Raw genomic sequence first — 23,885 nt, 5'->3', positions numbered from 1 at the left:
AATCTACAGATTCAATGCAATCTCAATCAAAATAAAATGGCACTTTTCACAGAACTAGAAAAAATAATTTTAAAATTTGTATAGAAACACAAAAGACCCCAAATAGCCAAAACAATCTTGAGAAAGAAGAACAGAGCTGGAGGAATCATGCTCTCTGACTTCAGACTATACAACAAAACTACAGTAATCAAAACAGTATGGTACTGGCACAAAAACAGAGACATAGATCAATGGGACAGAATAGAGAGCCCAGAAATAAATAAACCCACACTTATACGGTCAAGTAACCTATGACAAAGAAGGCAAGAATATACAATGGAGAAAAGACAATATCTTCAATAAGTGGTACTGGGAAAACTGAATAGCTACATGTAAAAGAATGAAATTAGAACATTCTCTAACACCATATATAAAAATAAACTCAAAATAGATTAAAGACTTAAATGTAAAACCAGATACTATAAAACTACTAGAGGAAAACATAGGCAGAACACTCTGACATAAATCACAGCAATAATTTTTTGGATCCGTCTACTAAAGCAAAGGAAACCAAATAAAAATAAACAAATGGAACCTAATTAAACTTAAAAGCTTTCGCACAGCAAAGGAAACCATGGACAAAATGAAAAGACAATCTACTGAATGGCAGAAGATATTCGCAAATATGTCCAATAACAGGTTAATATCCAACATCATTATTGTTTTTAATGCTCAAATTGTCCCAAATTTGACCAGTGGTAGTCCTTTCAAGCCAGTTCCTGTGTCCTTTTGATATTTTCTGGGACAATCCTAATTTTAAATGGTCCCTGTGAGACTTGAACTTGTTCAACTTTGTCACCTGATCTGAGTTCAGAAAATACAATCACTCTAGATCTCTGCTCCAATCCCCACCAATGTAGATTCTTTCCTCGCTTCCAGAGCCAATCACTCCTTAATCTACAACAGCACTTCCTAACTTTTTGAAGGGCTGAGGACCCTTCTATGATGAAAGCTTAAACGCCTTCTCCCCAAAAAGATACATACACACACACACACACACACACACAAATTTTGCCACAAGGTTCTTGGCTTGGGCTTCAAACTAGTTATCTCAAGGCTGTTCATGGAACACCTGCTATGTATCAGAAATTATGGTAGAAATGCAAAGGGAAGAAAGGAAGAAAATTAACATTAAAAAAGACCTACTATGTATGTTCCAGACACTGTGTCAAAAGTTAGATACATGTTATCTCAACAAAGAGACATAAAATAGGGAGTTAATAAACTAACCAACAAATCGTCATAGCAAGATGGAATACGTGCAGTTATAAATAAAGGCATATGGTCATTAAATTTCATTCACTCACCAAATATTTATTGCAAACTTACTATGTGCAGGCACTCTCCTAGGAACTGGAGATATATCTGTGAATAAGATAAACATGGTTTGTGCCTTCCAGGGTCCAGAGTCTAGTGGAGGAAGACAGATAGATAAGCAATTCCAATCCACACAAGCATTATAACCTTGAACAAGTTACTTAACTTTCTAAAGCCTCAATTTGCTTATGTGTAAATGGAGAAAATAGCAGCATCAACCCCAATGGATTGTTCTGAGTTTTATATGAGATAATAGATATAACACAGGACCTGGCACAAAGTAGACACTAACAAAATATTAGCTATTATTATTACATTATATTTATCACATAAATTTTCTTGTTCAAAAATATGTAAAATTCAGTGGCTTTAAACTGGCATTTTTAAGGCTCTACACAATCCATGTTTACCCCTAAGTATTCAATCCTGATTCCCACTGTTCTTCCACATCCCCCTCCACGTTCCAGGCAGACTGGGATCCTTAGAGACCTCCTGTCATGCTAAGGATGAGAGCCTCCAACTCCTGCAAATCCCACATTTTCTTTAAGACTAAGCTCCTACCCTTTTCAGAACTCTGGAAGCATTTCTGATCAGACTCTCACAACTTAACCCTTGCTCACAAACCGTTTTAGTATTGTTCAATACTTAGTTCTTATGGTTTCTTTCAATTTCGTAGATAGATTGCATCTAAGAGCAGGATAAAGTAACAAGATTACTTTCCCCTCCTTTTAACACACATATAGTTCAAAAGATATTCAAAGCCTTATTTCCTTGACTTGTATAATTATCCCCTTTAAAAATCCTTTTTGGAAAGAATCCAAAAAAATCTCTTTTAAAAAGAAAGAAAATTCTGAGTAAAAGCCACTGCCTCTGAGTCTTTATTACAATTCTTGGGAACCTCTTGACAGGCAACAAATTCGAATTCTCTGGTGGATTCGAGTCTTACAAACAGCCCAAAGTCCTTCTGAGTGGAGCTTGATGAATAAGTGGATTATTAATACCGTTTTTTCCTGTTCTTTATTAAGAAAACTTCTAATTTGGAATAACTTTAGATTTACATAAGAGTTGCAAGGATAGTACAAACAGTTCCCGTACTGTTTGTAAGGGAACAAACACACCTGTAACCCAGCTTCCCCAAATATTTACGTCTTACGTGACCATCATTTTTCTGTTTGTTTTTTAAGCTGCAGTACAAGAAATCCCACATTGACTGTTGTGCTGCAATCCCAGAAAGCAATCAATCAAATTAGAACAGACTCTGTGAAAAAAATAGAATAGATTCCAACCAGGAATTAGTGTCAAAAATTGAAAGGAGGAACATCATTTCAGATTCTTCAGCAAGATATAATGAACAAGAAGAAGATTGTAAGAGGATATAATGAACAATTTTATGCCTAGACATTTGAAAATTTAGATGAAATAAATAAATTTCTAGGAAAAAAAGCCATACCTAAATGGACACCACAAAATTGGAATAATCCCATATCTATTAAGAAATTGAATCTATAAATTAAAAACCTTCCCACAAAGAAAACTCCAGCCCTAAATGGCTGTGATATCTACTAAACTTTCAAGGAAGAAATAATACCAGCAATACACAATTTCTTCCAAAGACCAGAAAAAGAGTTAACATTCCCCGACTGATATTACGAGGGGAGCATAACACTAATACCAACATAGGAGATAAGGTGCAATAAAAATCTCTAATTTTATTTCATTTAATTCAAACTGCTTTCATTAATAAGGTCTCATCAATTTGTTGCAACAATGATGGGGACATCCAATACCCTGGTTCTCAAACTTAAGCTTGTATCAGAATCACCTGGAAGGCTTGTTGAACCACATATTGCTGGCCCTACCCCAGAGTTTCTGAATCAGAAGGTCCAGGGTGGAGCCCAAGAGTTTGCATTTGTAAGAAGTTCTCTGGTGATGCTGATGCTGCCGGACCAGGGACCACATTTGAAAACCATGGATCCAGTGGCATATATATTGAAATCTTGTTGCCATAGCAGTAATATTATTTGAAATGCTTGGATAGGCTTGAAATGTTGGAATGGGTTTCCCAAGAACTTTCTAATTTAATTCACTAAGAATGTTAAAAATATATATCAAATAGGCCAACATTGTTACTCAAAAAAAACTTTGAAAAGATTTTCCAAATGAGATTGCTTTTTGACTAGAAAAATATGAATTTCACTCTTGTATTCCTACAATGTGCTTTGGACTTTCCTTTAAGACAACCAACTAACTTTGATATGATAAACTAAGTGGTAGGTCAGCTCTAAGCCCCGAAAAAGTGTTGTTTTTTTTTTTAATTAGCTATTTTGTCAGCTTCCTTTAACAAAATTAACAAGAACATACACATGAATTTCAGCAGAATCTCTGTTTTCCAAAGATTTACAACATATGAAAGAGTATGCCAAATAACATTGTTTTTAGATGCTTCTAAAATTTTTAAATGCCTTTGTTATATTTTCATTTTTCCAGACTAATTTACATTGACCAAAATTGCACTTGTCAATTCTGTAAACATTTTAAATCAAGTTTTGTGTGAAGAGGTTAACTAAACACCTAACAAGACCCTCCTTAAAATGGCCTTACCACTCATATCAGACATAAACTAAGTGTTGTGCAATTTGCAACTTGTCTTTCTCAAGTTGGATCACAAAATCTATACCAGACTGTAATAGCATAACAAACATTGCTTCTAAAATCTGCAACAGCAAAGATTCAAGGAGAAATCGTCTTATTGCTAAGACATATTTTTATCAGTTGATCTACCATAAAAACAGTACACACCAAAATACATACCAGAAGATTAAAACGCTTTTGCACAGGGAAGGAAACCATCAACAAAACCAAAACGTCACCTATTGAATGGGAGAAGATATTTGCAAATGATATATCCAGTAAGATATTTGCAAATGATGTATCCAAAAGATACAAAGAACTCATACAACTCAACATCAAAAAACAAAATCACTTGATTAAAAAATGGGCAGAGGATCTGAATAGACATTTTTCCAAAAAAGACATACAGATGGCCAACATGCACATGAAAAGATGCTCAACATCACTGATCATCAGGGAAATGCAAATCAAAGCCACAATGAGATATCACCTCTCACCTGTCAGATGGCTATTATCAAAAAGACAACAAATAACAAGTGTGGGTGAGGATGTGGAGAAAAGAGAACCCTCGTGCATTATTGGTGGGAATGTAAATTGCTGCAGCCACTATGGAAAAGAGTATGGAGATTCCTCAAAAAATTAAAAATAGAACTACCATACAATCCAGCAATTTCACTCCTGGGTATCCAAAGAAAATGAAAACACTAATTCAAAAAGATATATGCACTTCTATGTTCACTGCAGCATTATTTACAATAGCCAAGATACAGAAGCAACGTAAGTGCTCATCAATACATGAATGAATAAAGAACACGTGACATATATATATATTTTATATATATATATATATACACACACACACACACACACACATACATACATACACACACACCATGGATATTACTCAGCCACAAAAAAAAGAATGAAATCCTGCCATTTGTGACAACATGGATGGACGTAGAAGGTATTATGCTAAGTGAAATAAGTCAGAGAACGACAAATGCTGTATGATTTTACTTATATGTGGAACCTAAAAACGAAAACAAAAGAACAAACATAACAAAACAGAAACAGAGTTATAGATACAGAGAAGAAACAGGTGGCTGCAGAGGGGAATTGGGAAGGGGAGGAAAGAAATAGATGAGGGAGATTAAGAGGTACAAAATTCCAGTTACAAAACAAATGAGTCAGGGGTATGAAATGTCCAGTGTGGGGAATATAGTCAATAATTATGTAACATCTTTGTATGGTGGCAGGTCGTAACTGGACTTAGTGTGGTGAGCATCTTGCAATGCACAGAAATATCAAATCACTATGTTGTGTAACAGGAACTAACATAGTTTTATAGGTCAAGTATACTTCAGAAACAAACTAACTCAGGAAAAGAGATCAGTTTTGTGGTTACCAGAGGCAGGGGGTGAGGGGTGGAGAACTGGATGAAGGCAGTCAAAAGGTACAAACCTTCAGTTATAAGATAAATTAACACTAGGGGTGTAATGTACACCATGATAAATATAATTAACATGGCTGCATGTTATAGAGGAAAGTTGTTAAGAGAGTAAATCCTAAGAGTTCTCATCACAAGGAAACATTTTTTTCTATTTCTTTAATGTTGTATCTATATGAGATGACGGATGTTCACTAAACTTATTGTGGCAAACATTTCATGATGTTTCTAAGTCAAATCATCATGCTGTACACCTTAAATTTATCCAGTGCTGTGTGTCGATTATATCTCAATAAAACTGGAAGAAAAACAAAAACAAAAAAATATATATGCCTAAAGAATAATTTTTTTTCAGGAGCCATGTGAGCAATTTTCCCTTTAGACACATAATATACAACCCAATACAATGATAACAAGGTTTTCCCACTGACAGGTACATCATGACTCAGAAAAATTTGCCCATCACAATATATATATTTTTTCTTTTTCTGAAAATATTTAAGGGACTAAGTCAGCATGTCATGTTTCCAAGTATATTTTTAATATTGGTGGCTTTAAGTTTTCATTGGCAAGTGTATCATTACAAATAACACACTAGTATATGTCACTTTTTGGTTTTGCACATTTGATAAAGCCATATATATATATATATATATATATATATATATATATATATATATATTTGGCTGCATTGGGTCTCCATTGCTGCGTGGGGGCTTTTTCTAGTTGTGGTGAGCGGGGGCTGCTCTTCATTGAGGTGCACGGGCTTCTCATTGCAGTGGCTTCTCTTGTTGCAGAGCATGGGCTCCAGGCACACGGGCTTCAGTGGCACGTGGGCTCAGTAGTTGTGGCTCGCGGGCTCTAGAGCACAGGCTCAGTAGTTGTGGCACACGGGCTTAGTTGCTCTGTGGCATGTGGGATCTTCCCGGACCAGGGCTCGAACCCGTGTCCCCTGCATTGGCAGGCGGATTCTTAACCACTGTGCCACCAGGGAAGTCCCAAAAGCCATATTTTTTAAGAGCTGTCTTACTAAACTTACCCTTTCCTTTTTTTTTTTTTTTTTTTTTTTTTTTTTTTGCTGTATGCGGGCCTCTCACTGTTGTGGCCTCTCCCGTTGCGGAGCACAGGCTCCGGACGCGCAGGCTCAGCAGCCATGGCTCACGGGCCCAGCTGCTCCGCGGCATGTGGGATCTTCCCGGACCGGGGCACGAACCCACGTCCCCTGCATCGGCAGGCGGACTCTCAACCACTGCGCCACCAGGGAAGCCCTACCCTTTCTTTTTAATGAGGCACAAATAAAGGCACCATCTGCTGACTAAGGTCAGTACTTTCCCCAATATCACTATTCACTGTTCCCATATTTTTCACCTTCTCATTCTCATTTTTTGTAGCATTAAAATAATTATTTAAGGGCAATTTGAAATAGTGCAATAAAAAAATGCTACATTTTTCCACACATTCAAGATTTTCCTGATTATGAACTTTCTGAGAAACCACACTGCAAATTCCTAACCAAAACTCACTTGAAAGTCATGGCAATGTTGCCAAAAATAAAATTCTCCCACACTTTCATTCACAACTAACTTCAAATTATGTTGCTATAAAGTTAAACAATACTCAATTCTCCCATTGTAGGGTGATGATCATATTACTGACAGTCATAGACCAGAAAATCAAAGTAGATGCTAGTCCACTGAATAAAACAATCTGCTCCTAACCAATGTATATATTTTTCACATTCCATCTGTGTCTCTCTCCCACAGCATGATGCAGTTAGCCTTAGTATTGCCAATGCCCTTGATTCTTGTCAAGGATCAACATGATACACTCTAACAATTTCTAATCCATTCTATTTCATTACTGTAAAAGTTAGTTGTGACTCATTATATTTATTTCTTGACCCGCTGAAGGGTCATAAGCTGAGTCTCAAAAACACTGCTCTAAGGCACTAAACAAGCAAGAAAGTTTGAAAGTATATATAAACAGAATAGCTTATGTCTGCGCATGCAGAATGCTTCCTTTGGTAAATTTATTTTCCAGGTATGGATTTAGACCACTCTGTGCCTGCAAATTGCTGCTGCTTCTTGAGAGAGTGTATGTTCTTTTTCGTTTCCTTGTTTGTTTGTTTTTTTTTTTTGCTTTTAAAAAAAATTGAGATATAATTCATATGCCATAAATTCACCCTATTACAGTGTACAGTTCAGGGACTTCCCTGGTGGTGCAGTGGATAAAAATCCACCTGCCAATGCAGGGATTGGCAGGTTTGAGCCCTGGTCCGGGAAGATCCCACATGGCGCGGAGCAACTAAGCCCGTGCGCCACAACTACTGAGCCTGCGCTCTAGAGCCCGCGAGCCACAAGTACTGAAGCCCTTGCTCCTAGAGCCGTGCTCCGCAACAAAAGAAGTCCCCGCTCACCACAACTAGAGAAAGCCAGCGTGCAGCAACGAAGACCCAACGCAGCCAAAAAAAATTTTAAAAATAAAGTGTACGGTTTAGTAGTTTTTAGTATATTCACAAAGTTGTGTAACCATCAACACTCTCTAATTTTACATTTTCATCACCCACCAAAAAAAACACAAAAAACCCTATGCACATTAGGAGTAACTCCCCATTCCTTCCCCCCTCCCCCTGGCAACTAACGATTTACTTTCTGTCTCTATGGATTTGTCTAGGTTACGTGCTTCATATAAGAAGAACAATATGATAAGTGGTCTTTTGTGTCTGGCTTCTTCCACTTAGCATATATTTTCAAGGTTTAGCCACGTTGTAGTATTTATCAGTACTTCATTCCTTTTTGTGGTTGAAAAATATTCCATTGTATGGATATGCCACATTCTGTTTATCCATTTTTCAGTTTACGTATATTAGGGTTTTTTACACCTTGGGCTATTATGAATAATGCTGCTATAAACATTGGTGTTTAAGTTTTCATGTGGGTATATGTTTTCATTTATCTCAGGTATATATAAACCTGGGAGTGAAATTAGTGGGTCATAGGTTATTCTATGTTTAACTTTTTGAGGAACTGCCAAACTGTTTTCCAGACCAGCTTCCCCATTTTGTATTCCCACCTCCAACATATGAGGGTTCCAAATTCTTCTTAACATTTGTCTTTTTTTTTTTATTATAGCCATCTGCAATGGACTGAATGTTTATGTCTTCCCAAAATTCACATGCTGAAATCCTAACCCCCAAGGTGATGGTATTAGGAGGCGGGGCCTTTGGGAGGTGATTAGTTTCACCCTCATGAATGGCGTTAGTGCCCTTATAAAAGAGGCCCCAGAGAGATCCCTCATCCCTTCTGATGTGGTTACGGTGGAAAGACAGCCATCTAGGAAGCAGGCTCTCAGCAGACACGGAATCTGCCAGCACCTTGATCTTGGGCTTCCCAGCCTTTGGAACTGTGAGAAATAAATTTTTATTGTTTATAAGCCACTTAGTTTATCGTATTTTGTTATAGCAGCCCAAACAGACTAAGACACTGTCCTAGTGGATGTGAAGTGGTATCTCATTGTGGGTTTGATTTGCATTTCCTTAATGACTAATGATGTTAAACATCTTTTCATGTGCTTATTGGCCATCTGTATACTTCTTTGGAGAAATGTCTATTTATCTCCTTTGCCCATTTTTTGATTGGGTTGTCTTTTATTGTTGAGTTGTAAGAGTTCTTTATATATTCTGGATACTAGACCCTCACCAGATATTTGATTTGCAAATATTTTCTCCCATTCTGTAGGGATAGTGTCCTTTGAAGCACAAAGTTTTTAATTTTGAGAAAGTCCAATTTATCTGTTTTTCTTTGTCTACATGTGCTTTAAGGTGTCTTCTAAGAAGCCATGGCCTAATCCAAGGTCACAAAGATTTATGCCTATGTTTTCTCCTAAGAATTTTATAGTTTTAGCTCCTATTTAGGTCTTTGAGTCACTGAGTTAATTGTTTTTAATATGGTGTTAAATAGTGGTCCAAAATCTTTCTTGTGCAAGTAGATATCCAGTTGTCCCAGCAAAAGTTGTTAAAAATATTCCCCATTGGATTGCCTTGGCACCTTTTTCAAAAATCAGCTGACCACAAATATAAAGGTTTATTTCTGCACTCTCAGTTCTATTCCATTAATTCATACATCTATCCTTATGCCAGCACCGCACTGTCTTGATTATTGTATCTTTGTAGTAAGTTTTGAAATCAGGACGTGTGAATCCTCCAGCTTTGTTCTTCTTTTTCAGGATTGTTTTGGCTATTCTGGGTCCCCTGACTTTCCAAATGACTTTTAGGATCAGCTTGTCAAATTCTCTTTAAAAAGCAGCTGAATTTTGATAGACATTGCATTCAATCTGTAGACTAATTTGGGTAGTAATGCCATCTTAACAATATTGTGTCTTCTAACCCATGAACATGGAAATATTTTTCTATTTATTTAGGTCTTTAAAGTTTTCTTTTAACAATGTTTTATAGTTTTCAGTGTACAAATCTTCTTGTACTTCTTTTGGTAAATTTACTCCCAAGTAATTTATTCTATTTTATGCTATTATAAATGGAAATGTTTTCTTAATTTCATTTCTATATTGTTAATTGCAAATGTATGGAAGTAAACTGACTTTTGAATATTGATCTTGTATCCCACAACCTTGCTAATCTAATGTTTTTCTTTTATTTGGGAGTGGTGTAAAGATAATGATTAACTTTAGACTTTAAATTAAAAACATGTACCAGTCAGAATGGTCTCTAGGTGTAACAGTCAGGCACCTGACAGGAAACATATGGCTCATTCAAATTAGGAACATTAGAGGAGGGTTTAATAAAAAGACTATTTACAAAGGTATGGGCAGAGTGTAAGAGAACCACAAAGGATAACTCAGGAATCTGGGGCTACTAACAGCACAGCAATTACCATACCCAGCCTGAAAGAACAAGGGAATGGAAAGGTTACCATTTCCTGAAAAGAAGGAGTTGAGAGAAACAGTGACCTTCAATTGAGAGACTAGCCAGCCTGAAGCACCCCGGAAGGAAGGAAGCCAGGGGGGACAAATATCATGACATCATTCTACTCCCTTTTGCCAAATTCCTGCCTGGACGCCCCATTGACTGGACCCAAGTAGAAGCCAGAAGGAAAGTGAACCCACTGGGGTAGTTCATACAGGCTACAGGAGTAGAGAACAATTCACCCTCGTGGGGCACAAAGGGTGGAGAGTACTTCTGGAGGAGCAAATGGAAGATACTCTACAGACTAGGTCATGCCACAGTAACCAGCAACCTCATCAGAATCACTCAAAGAAAGTATAAGAAAGAAAACAATAAAAAATACTGAATCACTATGTTGTACACCTGAAACTAATATAATATTGTAAATTATACTATACTTCAATAAAACATAAAGTACACCTGATTAGTAATAAAATATGAAAGTATTAAAAAAAAGAAAGAAAATAATAAAATAAAAGCAAAAATTAGGACAATAGAAAATAAATATAACAATTGACAGTAACAACCAAGTCAAAAGTTTGTTGCTGGGCTTCCCTGGTGGTGCAGTGGTTGTGAATCTGCCTGCTGATGCAGGGGACACGGGTTCGAGCCCTCGTCTGGGAAGATCCTACATGCCACGGAGCAACTAAGCCCGTGAGCCACAACTGCTGAGCCTGCGCATCTGGAGCCTGCGCTTCGCAACAAGACAGGCCACGATAGTGGGAGGCCTGCACACCCCGATGAAGAGTGGCCCCCGCTTGCCGCAACTGGAGAGAGCCCTTGCGCAGAAACGAAGACCCAACAGAGCCAAAAATAATTAATTAATTAAAAATGAATATCTGTTTATAAAAAAAATGTTTTTTGCTGAAAAAAGAATAATAAAATTAAAAATCTCTGGCAAGACTAATCAAGGCATAGATAACTAATATTAGGAATAAAAGAGAACAACTTTAGGGCTTCCCTGGTGGCACAGTGGTTGAGAGTCCACCTGCCGATGCAGGGGACGCGGGTTTGTGCCCCGGTCCGGGAGGATCCCACATGCCGTGGAGCGGCTAGGCCCGTGAGCCATGGCCGCTGAGCCTGCGCTGTGCTCCGCAACGGGAGAGGCCACAACAGTGAGGGGCCTGCGTACCACAAAAAAAAAAACAAAAAACAACTTTATGCTAATAAATTCCTAGAAAAACACAAATTTCTGTGGTGATCATTTTGTTATATATAAAAATATTGAATCACTATGTTGTACACCTGAAACTAGTATAATATTGTAAGTCAATTATACTTTAATTTAAAAAATGCAATTTTGTAAGTTGGGGAAGTCGATGGGATTTGGGGAAGGACTTTCCTTCCTCTCTCTGGCCTAGAATCTAGTGTGTTGACTGATGATCAAGGGTGTCCCTGAGTGTGGGGTGAGCTGGCCTCGGCCACAAAGAAGCCCTGAATAACGAGTGAGGTGGATTGTGGTTCTATGAGCAGCCATAGCTAATGGTAATTGTTAGTTTCTAGATGTTGTCATGTCCTCAACTTTCAGTCAAGTCTTGTTAAAGGTTATAGCGGTTCTTATATGTGCTGTGGGGAATTAAGAGTAGGTCTAGGTCCCTATTCTGAGGCAAAGTAATAAAAGGAGGGCAACAGGTATCCTTGTCTATCAAAGTGGCCACAGAGGCTTGTCCTGGAACTGCAGAAGATAATCAGCAGCTGAATTAATGAAGGTTCAAGGGCAAAGATGAGGCTGGCAGATAAAACCAGACAAGCTGCTGGTAAAAAGTCACCTCCCCAGCTATTAGAGAAATGGTCAATTCTGGGATGGGGCAGGAAATATATAAGATGAGCCTGAAACATCTTCTTTTACCAGAAAGCAAGGAAGCTATCAAGGATGACTGGGGTTGCATTAACAGGACTCAGGAGCTAACTTGAAGAGAGGCTTCCATTGGCCAGAAATGGGAAAATTTGAGTTTTGATTCAGTGGACTGAAAACCATCAAATGAGTTTAAATCCAAGTTTGAAGTACTTTTTATAAAAACTTCATTGTCACCTTTGGAGGATGTTAGGGAATCTGCTCATTATTTTGAAAACTGGTAAATAAAGGAAAAGAACCAAGACTTTTCTGTATGAACTATACCTCAAGGTAGCCAACTAGTGAATAAGGAAAAGTCTTTCTTTAGAGAAGTATTCTAGCCAAATCAGAATATCATGATATTGTAACCCCTACTGAAATAATGAATGTAGGCAATGGTCAACAAAAGGCTGTTAGTAATTGAGACAACCAGATACATGTGCCTCCTGATTGAAGTACACAACACTATTTATGAAACATTCTTGAAAAATAAAAACAAAATGTAAAAATCTGAATCTGGGGACTTCCCTGGTGGTGCAGTGGTTAAGAATCCGCTTGCCAATGCAGGGGACATGGGTTCGAGCCCTGGTCCGGGTAGATCCCTCATACCGTGGAGCAACTAAGCCCATGTGCCACAACTACTGAGCCTGCGTGCCACAACTACTGAAGCCTGCGTGCCTACAGCCCGTGCTCTGCAATGAGAAGCCTGCACACAGCAACGAAGAGTAGCCCCCGCTCGCTGCAACTAGAGAAAGCCCATGTACAGCAACAAAGACCCAATGCAGCCAAAAATAAATAAATATTTTTTAAAATGGCTCTTAGGATAACATATTCTAAATGGAAAACTTAAAAAAAAATCTGACTCTGATTAAGTCTCTAGATCTTAATATCAATTTACCAAAACAAAAACACCAGGGAGACATTAAACAATCAATTCCACAGGGATGCAATTAGCTAAACCCATAATATGGGAAACTATAGGACAAACAACCCAGTTTCTTCAACAAATAAATTGCTGTGAAAGTAAGAGAGAGTTCAAGAAAATGAAAAGACAAGCCACAGACTGGGAGAAATATTTGCAAGACATATACAATAAAGGACTGTTTTCCAAAATATACAAAGGATACTTAACAATTAAAAAAACCCAACAACTTGATTAAAATGTGGGCCAAGAACTTAACAGACACCTCACCAAAGAAGACACACAGATGGCAAACAACCATATGAAAAGATGCTTCACATCAAATGTCATCACGGAAATGCAAATTAAAACAAGGAGATACCATAACTGAGTCACTTCGCTGTACAGCAGAGATTGGCATAACATTGTAAATCAACTATACCTCAAAACAAAACAAAACAACTCCCTCCCCCCTCCCCCCCCCAAAATAATGAGATACCACTACACACCTTTTAGAATGGCCAAAATTCAAAACACTGACAATATCAAAAGCTGACAAGGATGTAGAACAACAGGAACTTTCAGTGCTGGTAGAAATGCAAAATGGTACAGCCACTATGGAAGACACTTTGGTGGATTCTTAAAAAAAACTAAATGTACTCTTACTATAATATCCAGCAATCATGCTCCCTGGTATTTACCCACAGGAGCTGAAAACTTATGTCCACACAAAAACCTGCACACAGATGTTCATAGCAGTTTTATTCATAATTGCCCAAACTTGGAAGCAACCAAGATATCCTCAGTAGGTGAATGATTAAATAAACTGATATATCCAGACAATGTATTTTTTTTAAAAATGAGCTATTGAGCCATGAAAAGGCATGGAGGAGACTAAAATGCATGCTACGAAGTGAAAGAAGCCAATCTGAAAAGGCTATATATTGTATGACATTTTGGAAGGTAAAATCATGGAGACAGTAAAAAGATCAGTGGTTACCAGGGGTTAGAGAGAGGAAGGGATGAAAAGGTGGAGCACAGAGGGTTTTTAGGGCAGTGAAACTACTCTGTATGATACTATAATGGTGGACACACATCATTATACATTTGTCAAAACCCATACATACAATGTACAACACCAAGAATGAATCATAATGTAAACTAACAATGTACAACCTCCCAAGACTGAATCAAGATGAAATAGAAAATATTAAAAGATCGATTACCAGTAATGAAATTGAATTAGTAATTTAAAAAAAAAAACTCACAACAAACAAAAGTCCAGGACCAGATGACTTCACAGGTGAATTCTACCAAACCTTTAAAGAAGAGGTAATACCTATCCTTCGCAAACTATTCCAAAAAACTGAAGAGGAAGGAATGCTTCCAAACTATTCTACTAGGCCAGTATCACCCTGATACCAAAACCAGACAAAGGCACACACAAAAAAGAAAGGTACAAGCCAATATCACTGATAAACATGCAAAAATCCTCAACAAAATATTAGCAAACTGAATTCAACAATATATTAAGAAGATCATACACCATGATCAAGTGGGATTTATCCCAGGGATGAAAGGATGGTTCAATATCCATAAATCAATGTGATACATAAACAAATTGAAGGATAAAAATGATATGATGATCTCAATAGATGCAGAAAAAGCTTTTGACAAAATTCAACATCCATTTGGCTGCTCTCACCTTCTGAGACAGCCCACACTCTGTGGAGACTGTTTCTCCCAGGGCTGCTCTCACTTTTTAAAAAAAAATAAATCTATTTATTTATTTATTTTTGGCTGCATTGGGTCTTCGTTGCCGTGTGCGGACTTCTCATTGCGGTGGCTTCTCTTGTTGCAGAGCATGGGCTCTAGGCACACAGGCTTCAGTAGTTGTGGCGCACAGGCTCAGTAGTTGTGGCTCGTGGGCTCTAGAGCACAAGCTCAGTAGTTGTGGTGCACAGGCTTAGTTGCTCCACGGCATGTGGGATCTTCCCGGACCAGGGCTCAAACCCACATCCCCTGCATTGGCAGGTGGATTCTTAACCACTGCACCACCAGAGAAATCCTGCTCTCACCTGCTCTCACCTTTTGAGATGGACTGCATTCTGTCTATGGAATGTGTATCTCTGCTTTCACTTTACTATGGCTTGCTCTTGAATTCTTTCCTGTGTGAAGCCAAGGACTCTCACTTGGTGGCCTGTCCCAGGAACTTGCCTGAGACCTGAGACATGACCATCCTCTTGTGCCCCATATTCCTGCAACATCTTTACAAAGGAAGAGGAAGAAGTTGGTCTTCTCCCCCTCCCAACTTTTCCTTTGATTATAAAGATGTAGCCCACTTAGTTCTCAGGGCAGAGCCCTCTTGCCTGCCCACTTGTATCCTTTAAGAGCATCCTAAATTATAAATCTACTTCTTGCCTATCAAAAAATATTCAATATCCATTTATGATAAAAACTCTCAACAAAGTGGGTATAGAAGGAACATATCTCAACATAATAAAGGCCATATATGACAAATCTACCATCAATATCATACTCAATGATGAAAAGCTGAAAGCACTTGCTGTAAGATAAGGAACAAGGCAAGGATGCCCACTCTTGCCACGTTTATTCAACATAGTATTGGAAGTTCTAGCCACAGCAATCAGACAAGAAAACAAAATAAAAGGAATCCAAATTGGAAAGGAAGAAGTAAAACTGTCACTGTTCATAGATGACAAGATATATCTATAGAATCTATATATAGAAAATCCTAAAGATACCACCAAAAAAACTATTAGAACTAATAAATGAACTTTCTCATACCATGTTCAAAAAGAAACTCAAAATGGATTAAAGACTTAAACATAAGACCTGAAACTGTAAAACTCCTACAAGAAAATATAGGCAGTATGATCTTTGATACTGGTTTTAACAATATATTTTTGTTTTGGATATGTCTCCTTGGGCAAGGGAAACAAAAGCAAAAATAAATAAATGGGACTACATCAAACTAAAAAGCTTTTGTACAGAGAAGGAAACTATAACAAAACAAAAAGGCTGCCTACTGAATGGGAGAAGATGTTTGCAAACAATATATCTGATAAGGGGTTAACATCCAAGAGATACAAAGAACTCACACAACTGAACATCAAAAAAACATACAGAGATTGGTTCAAAATGGTGGAGTAGAAGGACATGCGCTCACTCCCTCTTGCGAGAGCACCAGAATCACAACTAACTGCTGAACAATCATCGACAGGAAGACAATGGAATTCACCAAAAAAGATACCCCACATCCAAAAACAAAGGAAAAGCTGCACTCAGACAGTAGGAGGGGTGCAATCACAATAAAATCAAATCCAATAACCGCTGGGTGGGTGACTCACAAACTGGAGAACAATTATACCACAGAAGTCCACCCACTGGAGTGAAGGTTCTGAGCCCGATGTCATCCTTGCCAACCTGGGAGTCCGGCAATGGGAGGAGGAATTCCCAGAGAATCAGACTTCGAAGCCTAGGGGATTTGATTGCAGGACTTCGAAAGGACTGGGGGAAACAGAGACTCCACTCCTGGAGGGCACACACAAAGTAGTGTGTGCATCAGGACCCAGGGGGAATGAGCAGTGATCCCATAGGAGACTGAACCAGACATACCTGCTAGTGTTGGAGGGTCTCCTGCAGAGGCAGGGGGTGGCTGAGGCTCACCGCAGGGACAAGGACACTGGCAGCAGAAGTTCTGGGAAGTACTTCTTGGCATGAGACCTCTCGGAGTCCACCATTAACCCCACCGAAGAGCCTGTAGCCTCCATTGCTGGGTCGCCTCAGGCCAAACAACCAACAGGGAGGGAACTCAGCCCCACCCATCAGCAGACAAGCAGATTAAAGTTTTACTGAGCTCTGCCCACCAGAGCAACAGCCAGTTCTACCCACCACCAGTCCCTCCCATCAGGAAGCTTGCACAAGCCTCTTAGATAGCCTCATCTACCAGAGGGCAGATAGCAGAAGCAAGAAGAACTACAATCCTGCAGCCTGTGAAACAAAAACCACATTCACAGAAACATAGACAAGATGAAAAGGCAGAGGGCTATGTACCAGAAGAAGTAAAAAGATAAAACCCCAGAAAAACAACTAAATGAAGTAGAGATAGGCAATCTTCCAGAAAAAGAATTTTGAAAAATGACAGTGAAGATGATCCAGGACCCTTAAAAGAATGGAGGCAAAGATCGAGAAGATGCAAGAAATGTTTAACAAAGACCTAGAAGAATTAAAGAACTAAATAACAAACAAACAGACATGAACAATACAATAACTGAAATAAAAAATACACTAGAAGGAATCAATAGCAGAATAACTGAGGCAGAAGAACGGATAAGTGATCTGGAAGACAAAATGGTGAAATTCACTGCCGCAGAACAGAATAAAGAAAAAAGAATGAAAAGAAATGAAGACAGCCTAAGAGACCTCTGGGACAACATTAAACACACCAACATTCGCATTATAGGGGTCCCAGAAGGAGAAGAGAGAGAGAAAGGACCTGAGAAAATATTTTAAGAGATTATAGTGGAAAACTATAATCTCTTAAAATATTTTCTCAGGTCCTTTCTCTCTCTCTTCTCCTTCTGGGACCCCTATAATGCAAATGGGAACATGGAAAAGGAAATAGCCACCCAAGTCCAGGAAGCTCATAGAGTCCCAGGCAGGATAAACCCAAGGAGAAACATGCCGAGACACACAGGTTATCAAACTGACAAAAATTAAAGACAAAGAAAAATAATTAAAAGCAGCAAGGGAAAAATGACAAATAACATACAAGGGAACTCCCATAATGCAAGCCAGAAGGGAGTGGCATGATATACTTAAAGTGATGAAAGGGAAGAACCTACAACCAAGAGTACTCTACCCAGCAAGGACCTCATTCAGATTCGACGGAGAAATCAAAAGCTTTACAGACAAGTAAAAGCTAAGAGAATTCAGCACCACCAAACCAGCTCTACAACAAATGCTAAAAGAACTTCTCTCAGTGGGAAACACAAGAGAAGAAAAGGATCTACAAAAACAAACCCAAAACGATTAAGAAAATGGTCATAGGAACATACATATTGATAATTACCTTAAATGTGAATGGATTAAATGCTCCAACCAAAAGACACAGGCTCGCTGAACGGATACAAAAACAAGACCTGTATATATGCTGTCTACAAGAGTCCCACTTTTACCTAGGGACACATACAGACTGAAAGTGAGAGGATGGAAAAAGATATTCCATGCAAATGGAAATCAAAAGAAAGCTGGAGTAGCAATACTCATATCAGATAAAATAGACTTTAAAATAAAGAATGTTACAAGAGACAAGGAAGGACGCTACATAATGATCAAGGGATCCATCCAAGAAGAAGATATAACAATTATAAATATATAAGCAACCAACATAGGAGCACCTCAATACATAAGGCAAATGCTAACAGCTATAAAAGTGGAAAATGACAGTAACACAATAATAGTGGAGGACTTTAACACCTCACTTACACCAATGGACAGACCATCCAGACAGAAAATTAATAAGGAAACACAAGCTTTAAATGACACAATAGACCAGATAGATTTAACTGATATTTATAGGACATTCCATCTGAAAACAGCATATTACACTTTCTTCTCAAGTACACACGGAACATTCTCCAGGATAGATCACATCTTGGGTCACAAATCAAGCCATGGTAAATTTAAGAACACTGAAATCATATCAAGCATCTTTTCTGACCACAACGCTACAAAATCAGAAATAAATTACAGGGAAAAAAACATAAAAATCACAAACACATGGAGGCTTAACAATACGTTACTAAATAACCAAGAAAGCACTGAAGAAATCAAAGAGGAAATCAAAAACTGCCTAGAGACAAATGACAATGAAAATACGACAATCCAAAACCTACGGGATGCAGCAAAAGCAGTTCTCAGAGGGAAGTTTATAGCAATATAATCCTACCTCAAGAAACAAGAAAAGGGCTTCCCTGGTGGAGCAGTGGTTGAGAGTCCGCCTGCCGATGCAGGGGACATGGGTTCGTGCCCTGGTCCGGGAGGATCCCACATGGCACGGAGCGGCTGGGCCCGTGAGCCATGGCCGCTGAGCCTGTGCGCCCGGAGCCTGTGCTCCGCAACAAGAGAGGCCACAACAGTGAGAGGCCCACATACTGCAAAAAAAAAAAAAAAAAAAGAAACAAGAAAAATCTCAAATAAACAATCTAACCTTACACCTAAAGGAACTAGAGAAAGAAGAACAAACAAAACCTAAAGTTAGTGGAAGGAAAGAAATCATAAAGATCAGAGCAGAAATTAAAGAAACAGAAACAAAAAAAACAATAGCAAAGATCAATAAAACTAAAAGCTGGTTCTTTGGGAAGATAAACAAAACTGATAAACCTTTAGCCAGACTCATCAAGAAAAAGAAGGAGAGGACTCAAATCAATAAAATTAGAAATGAAAAAGGAGAAGTTACAACAGACACTGCAGAAATACAAAGCATCCTAAGGGACTACTACAAGCAACTCTATGCCAATAAAATGGACAACCTGGAAGAAATGGACAAATTCTTAGAAAAGTATAACCTTCCAAGACTGAACCAGGAAGAAACAGAAAATAGGAATAGACCAACCACAAGTAATGAAATTGAAACTGTTACTAAAAATATTCCAACAAACAAAAGTCCAGGACCACATGGCTTCAGAGGTGAATTCTAACATTTAGAGAAGAGCTAACACCCATCCTTCTCAAATTCTTCCAAAAAACTGCAGAGGAAGGAACACTCCCAAACTCATTCTACAAGGCCACCATCACCCTGATACCAAAAACAGACATAGATATTACAAAAAAAGAAAATTACAGACCAATATCACTGATGAGTATATATGCAGAAACCCTCAACAAAATACTAGCAAACAGAATCCAACAACACATTAAAAGGATCATATACCATGATCAAGAGGGATTTATCCCAGGGATGCAAGGATTCTTCAATATACATAAATTAATAAGTGTGATAAACCACATTAACAAATTAAAGAATAAAAAGCATGTGATTATCTCAACAGATGTAGAAAAAGCTTTTGACAAAATTCAACACCCATTTATGATAAAAACTCGCCAGAAAGTGGGCATAGAGGGAACCTACCTCAACATAATACAGCCCATATACAATATACCCACAGCAAACATCATTCTCAATCGTGAAAAACTGAAATCATTTCCTCTAAGATCAGGAACAAGACAAGGATGTCCACTCTCGCCACTATTATTCAACATAGCTTTGGAAGTCCTAGCCATGGCAATCAGAGAAAAAAAAGAAATAAAAGGAATCCAAATCAGAAAAGAAGAAGTAAAGATGTCACTGTTTGCAGATGACATGATACTATACACAGACAATCTGAAAGATGCCACCAGAAAACTACTAGAGCTAATCAATGAATTTGGTAAAGTTGCAGGATACAAAATTAATGCACAGAAATCTCTTGCATTCCTATACACTAACAATGAAAGATCAGAAAGAGAAATTAAGAAAACAATCCCATTCACCACTGCAACAAAAAGAATAAAATACCTAGGAATAAACCTACCTAAGGAGATAAAAGACCTGTACTCAGAAAACTATAAAACACTGATGAAAGAAATTAAAGATGACACAAACAGATGGAGAGATATACCATGTTCTTGGATTGGAAGAATCAATATTGTGAAAATGAGTATACTACCCAAAGCAATCTACAGATTCAGTGCAATCCCTGTCAAATTACCAGTGGCATTTTTTACAGAACTCAAACAAAAAATCTTAAAAATTTTATGGAAACACAAAAGACCATGAATAGCCAAAGCAATCTTGAGGGGAAAAAATGGATCTGGAGGAATCAGAGTCCCTGACTTCAGACTATACTACAAAGCTACAGTAATCAAGACAGTATGGTACTGGCACAAAAACAGAAATATAGATCAATGGAACAGGATAGAAAGCCCAGAGATAAATCCACTCACCTATGGTCAACTAATCTATGACAAAGGAGGCAAGGATATACAATGGAGAAAAGACAGTCTCTTCAATAAATGGTGCTGGGAAAACTGTGCAGCTACATGTAAAAGAATAAATTTGGAACACTCCCTAACATCATACACAAAAATACACTCCAAATGGATTAAAGACCTAAATGTAAGATCAGACACTATAAAAACTCTTAGAGGAAAACATAGGCAGAACACTGTATGACATAAATCTTTTTTGACCCACCTCCTTGAGTAATGGAAATAAAAATAAAGAAATGGGACCTAATGAAACTTAAAAGCATGTGCACAGCAAAGGACACTATAAACAAGATGAAAAGACAACCCTCAGAATGGGAGAAAACATTTGCAAATGAATCAATGGACAAAGGATTAATCTCCAAAATATATAAACAGCTCATGCAGCTCAATATTAAGAAAACAAAAAACATAATCAAAAAACAGGCAGAAGACCTAAATAGCCATTTCTCCAAAGAAGACATACAGATGGCCAAGAGGCACATAAAAAGCTACTCGACATCACTAATTATTAGAGAAATGCAAATCAAAACTACAATGAGGTATTTCCTCACACTGGTTAGAATGGGCATCATCAGAAAATCTACAAACAACAAATGCTGGAGAGGGTGTGGAGAAAAGGGAACCCTCTTGCACTGTTGGTGGGAATGTAAATTGATACAGCCACTATGGAGAACAGTATGGAGGTTCCTTAAAAAACTAAAAATAGAATTACCATATGACCCAGCAATCCCACTACTGGGCATATACCCAGAGAAAAACATAATTCAAAAAGACACATGTACCCCAATGTTCATTGCAGCACTATTTACAATAGCCAGGTCATGGAAGCAACCTAAATGTCCATCGACAGAAAAATGGATAAAGAATATGTGGTACATATATACAATGGACTATTACTCAGCCATAAAAAGGAATGAAATTGGGTCATTTGTAGAGACGTGGATGGACCTAGAGACTGTCATACAGAGTGAAGTAAGTCAGAAAGAGAAAAACAAATATTGTATACTAACACATATATGTGGAATCTAGAAAAATGGTATAGATGAACTGCATTGCAAGGCAGAAACAGAGACACAGATGTAGAGAACAAACGTATGGACACCAAGGGGGGAAAGTGGGGGTGGGGTGCGGTGGTGGTGGGATGAATTGGGAGATTGGGATTGACATGTATACACTAATATGTATAAAATAGATAACTAATAAGAACCTGCTACATAAAAAAATAAAATAAAATTCAAAAAAAGAATATATAATCTTTTGTATGTATTCAATAATACATGAACATTAAATGAATATAATGCCAAAACAAACAAACAACCCAATTAAATAATGGAAAGAGAACCTGAATAGACATTTTTCTAAAGAAGACATACAGATAACCAACAAACACATGAAAAGATGCTCACCATCACTGATCATCAGGAAATGCAAATCAAAACACAATGGGATATTACCTCACACCTGTCAGAATGGCTATCATCAAAAAGACAACAAATAACAAGTGTGGGCGAGGATGTGGAGAAAAGGGATCCCCTGTGCACTGTTGGTGGGAATGTAAATTGATGCAGCCACTGTGGAAAACAGTATGGAGATTCCTCAAAAAAATAAAAATAGAACTACCATAAGATCCAGCGATTCCATTTCTGGCATTTATTTGAAATAAACAAAAACACTAATTTGAAAAGATTATGCATGCCTATGTTCATTGCAGCATTACTTACAATAGTCAAGATATGAAAGCAACCTAAATGTCCACCAATAGATGAATGGATAAAGATGTGGTTTGGACGAAGTGAGAGAGTGGCATGGACATATATACACTACCAAATGTAGAATGGATGGCTGGTGGGAAGCAGCTGCATAGCACAGGGAGATCAGCTTGGTGCTTTGTGACCACCTAGAGGGGAGGGATAGGGAGGGTGGGAGGGAGACCCAAGAGGGAGGGGATATGGGAATATGTGTATACGTATGGGTGATTCACTTTGTTGTACAGCAGAAGCTAACGCACGATTGTAGAGCAATTATACTCCAATAAAGATGTTGAAAATAAAAAAGATGTGGTTTGTGTACACACACACACACACACACACACGTGTGCACACGCAGTGGAATATTTACTCAGCCACAAAAAAGAATGAAATCTTGCCCTCTGTAAAAATATGGATGGACCTAGATGATATTATGTTAAGGGAAGAAAGTCAGAGAAAGACAAATACCATATGATTTCACTTATGTGAAACATAAAAAAACAAAACAAATGAACAAACATAACAAAACAGAAACAAACTCAAACTGGTGGTTGCCAGAGGGGTGGTGGGGTGGGGGGAAGAATGAAATACGTGAGGGAGATTAAGAGGTACAAAATTCCAGTTATAAAATAAATAAGTCACAGGGATGTAATGTACAGCACAGGGAATATAGTCAGTAATACTGTAATAACTTTGTATGGTGACAGATGGTAGCTAGACTTATCGTGGTGATCATTTTGTAATGTATAAAAATATCTAATCACTATGTTGTACACCTGGAACTTATGTAATTTTGTAAGTCAACTATACTTCAAATAAAAAGTAAAAAATGAAAATCCCTCCCCCCCAGAAAAGAACTAACAAATACATTTATAACACCCTCCAGAAAATGGGAACTTTGAAAGGAAGGGAGATTCAATTATCAACCCCTGGAGTCTTTTATGTTTAGCTGT

This window comes from Delphinus delphis, chromosome 15 (assembly GCF_949987515.2).
Source record: "Delphinus delphis chromosome 15, mDelDel1.2, whole genome shotgun sequence".
Taxonomy (NCBI): Eukaryota; Metazoa; Chordata; class Mammalia; order Artiodactyla; family Delphinidae; genus Delphinus; species Delphinus delphis.
Note: the sequence above shows the minus strand (reverse complement) of the source record.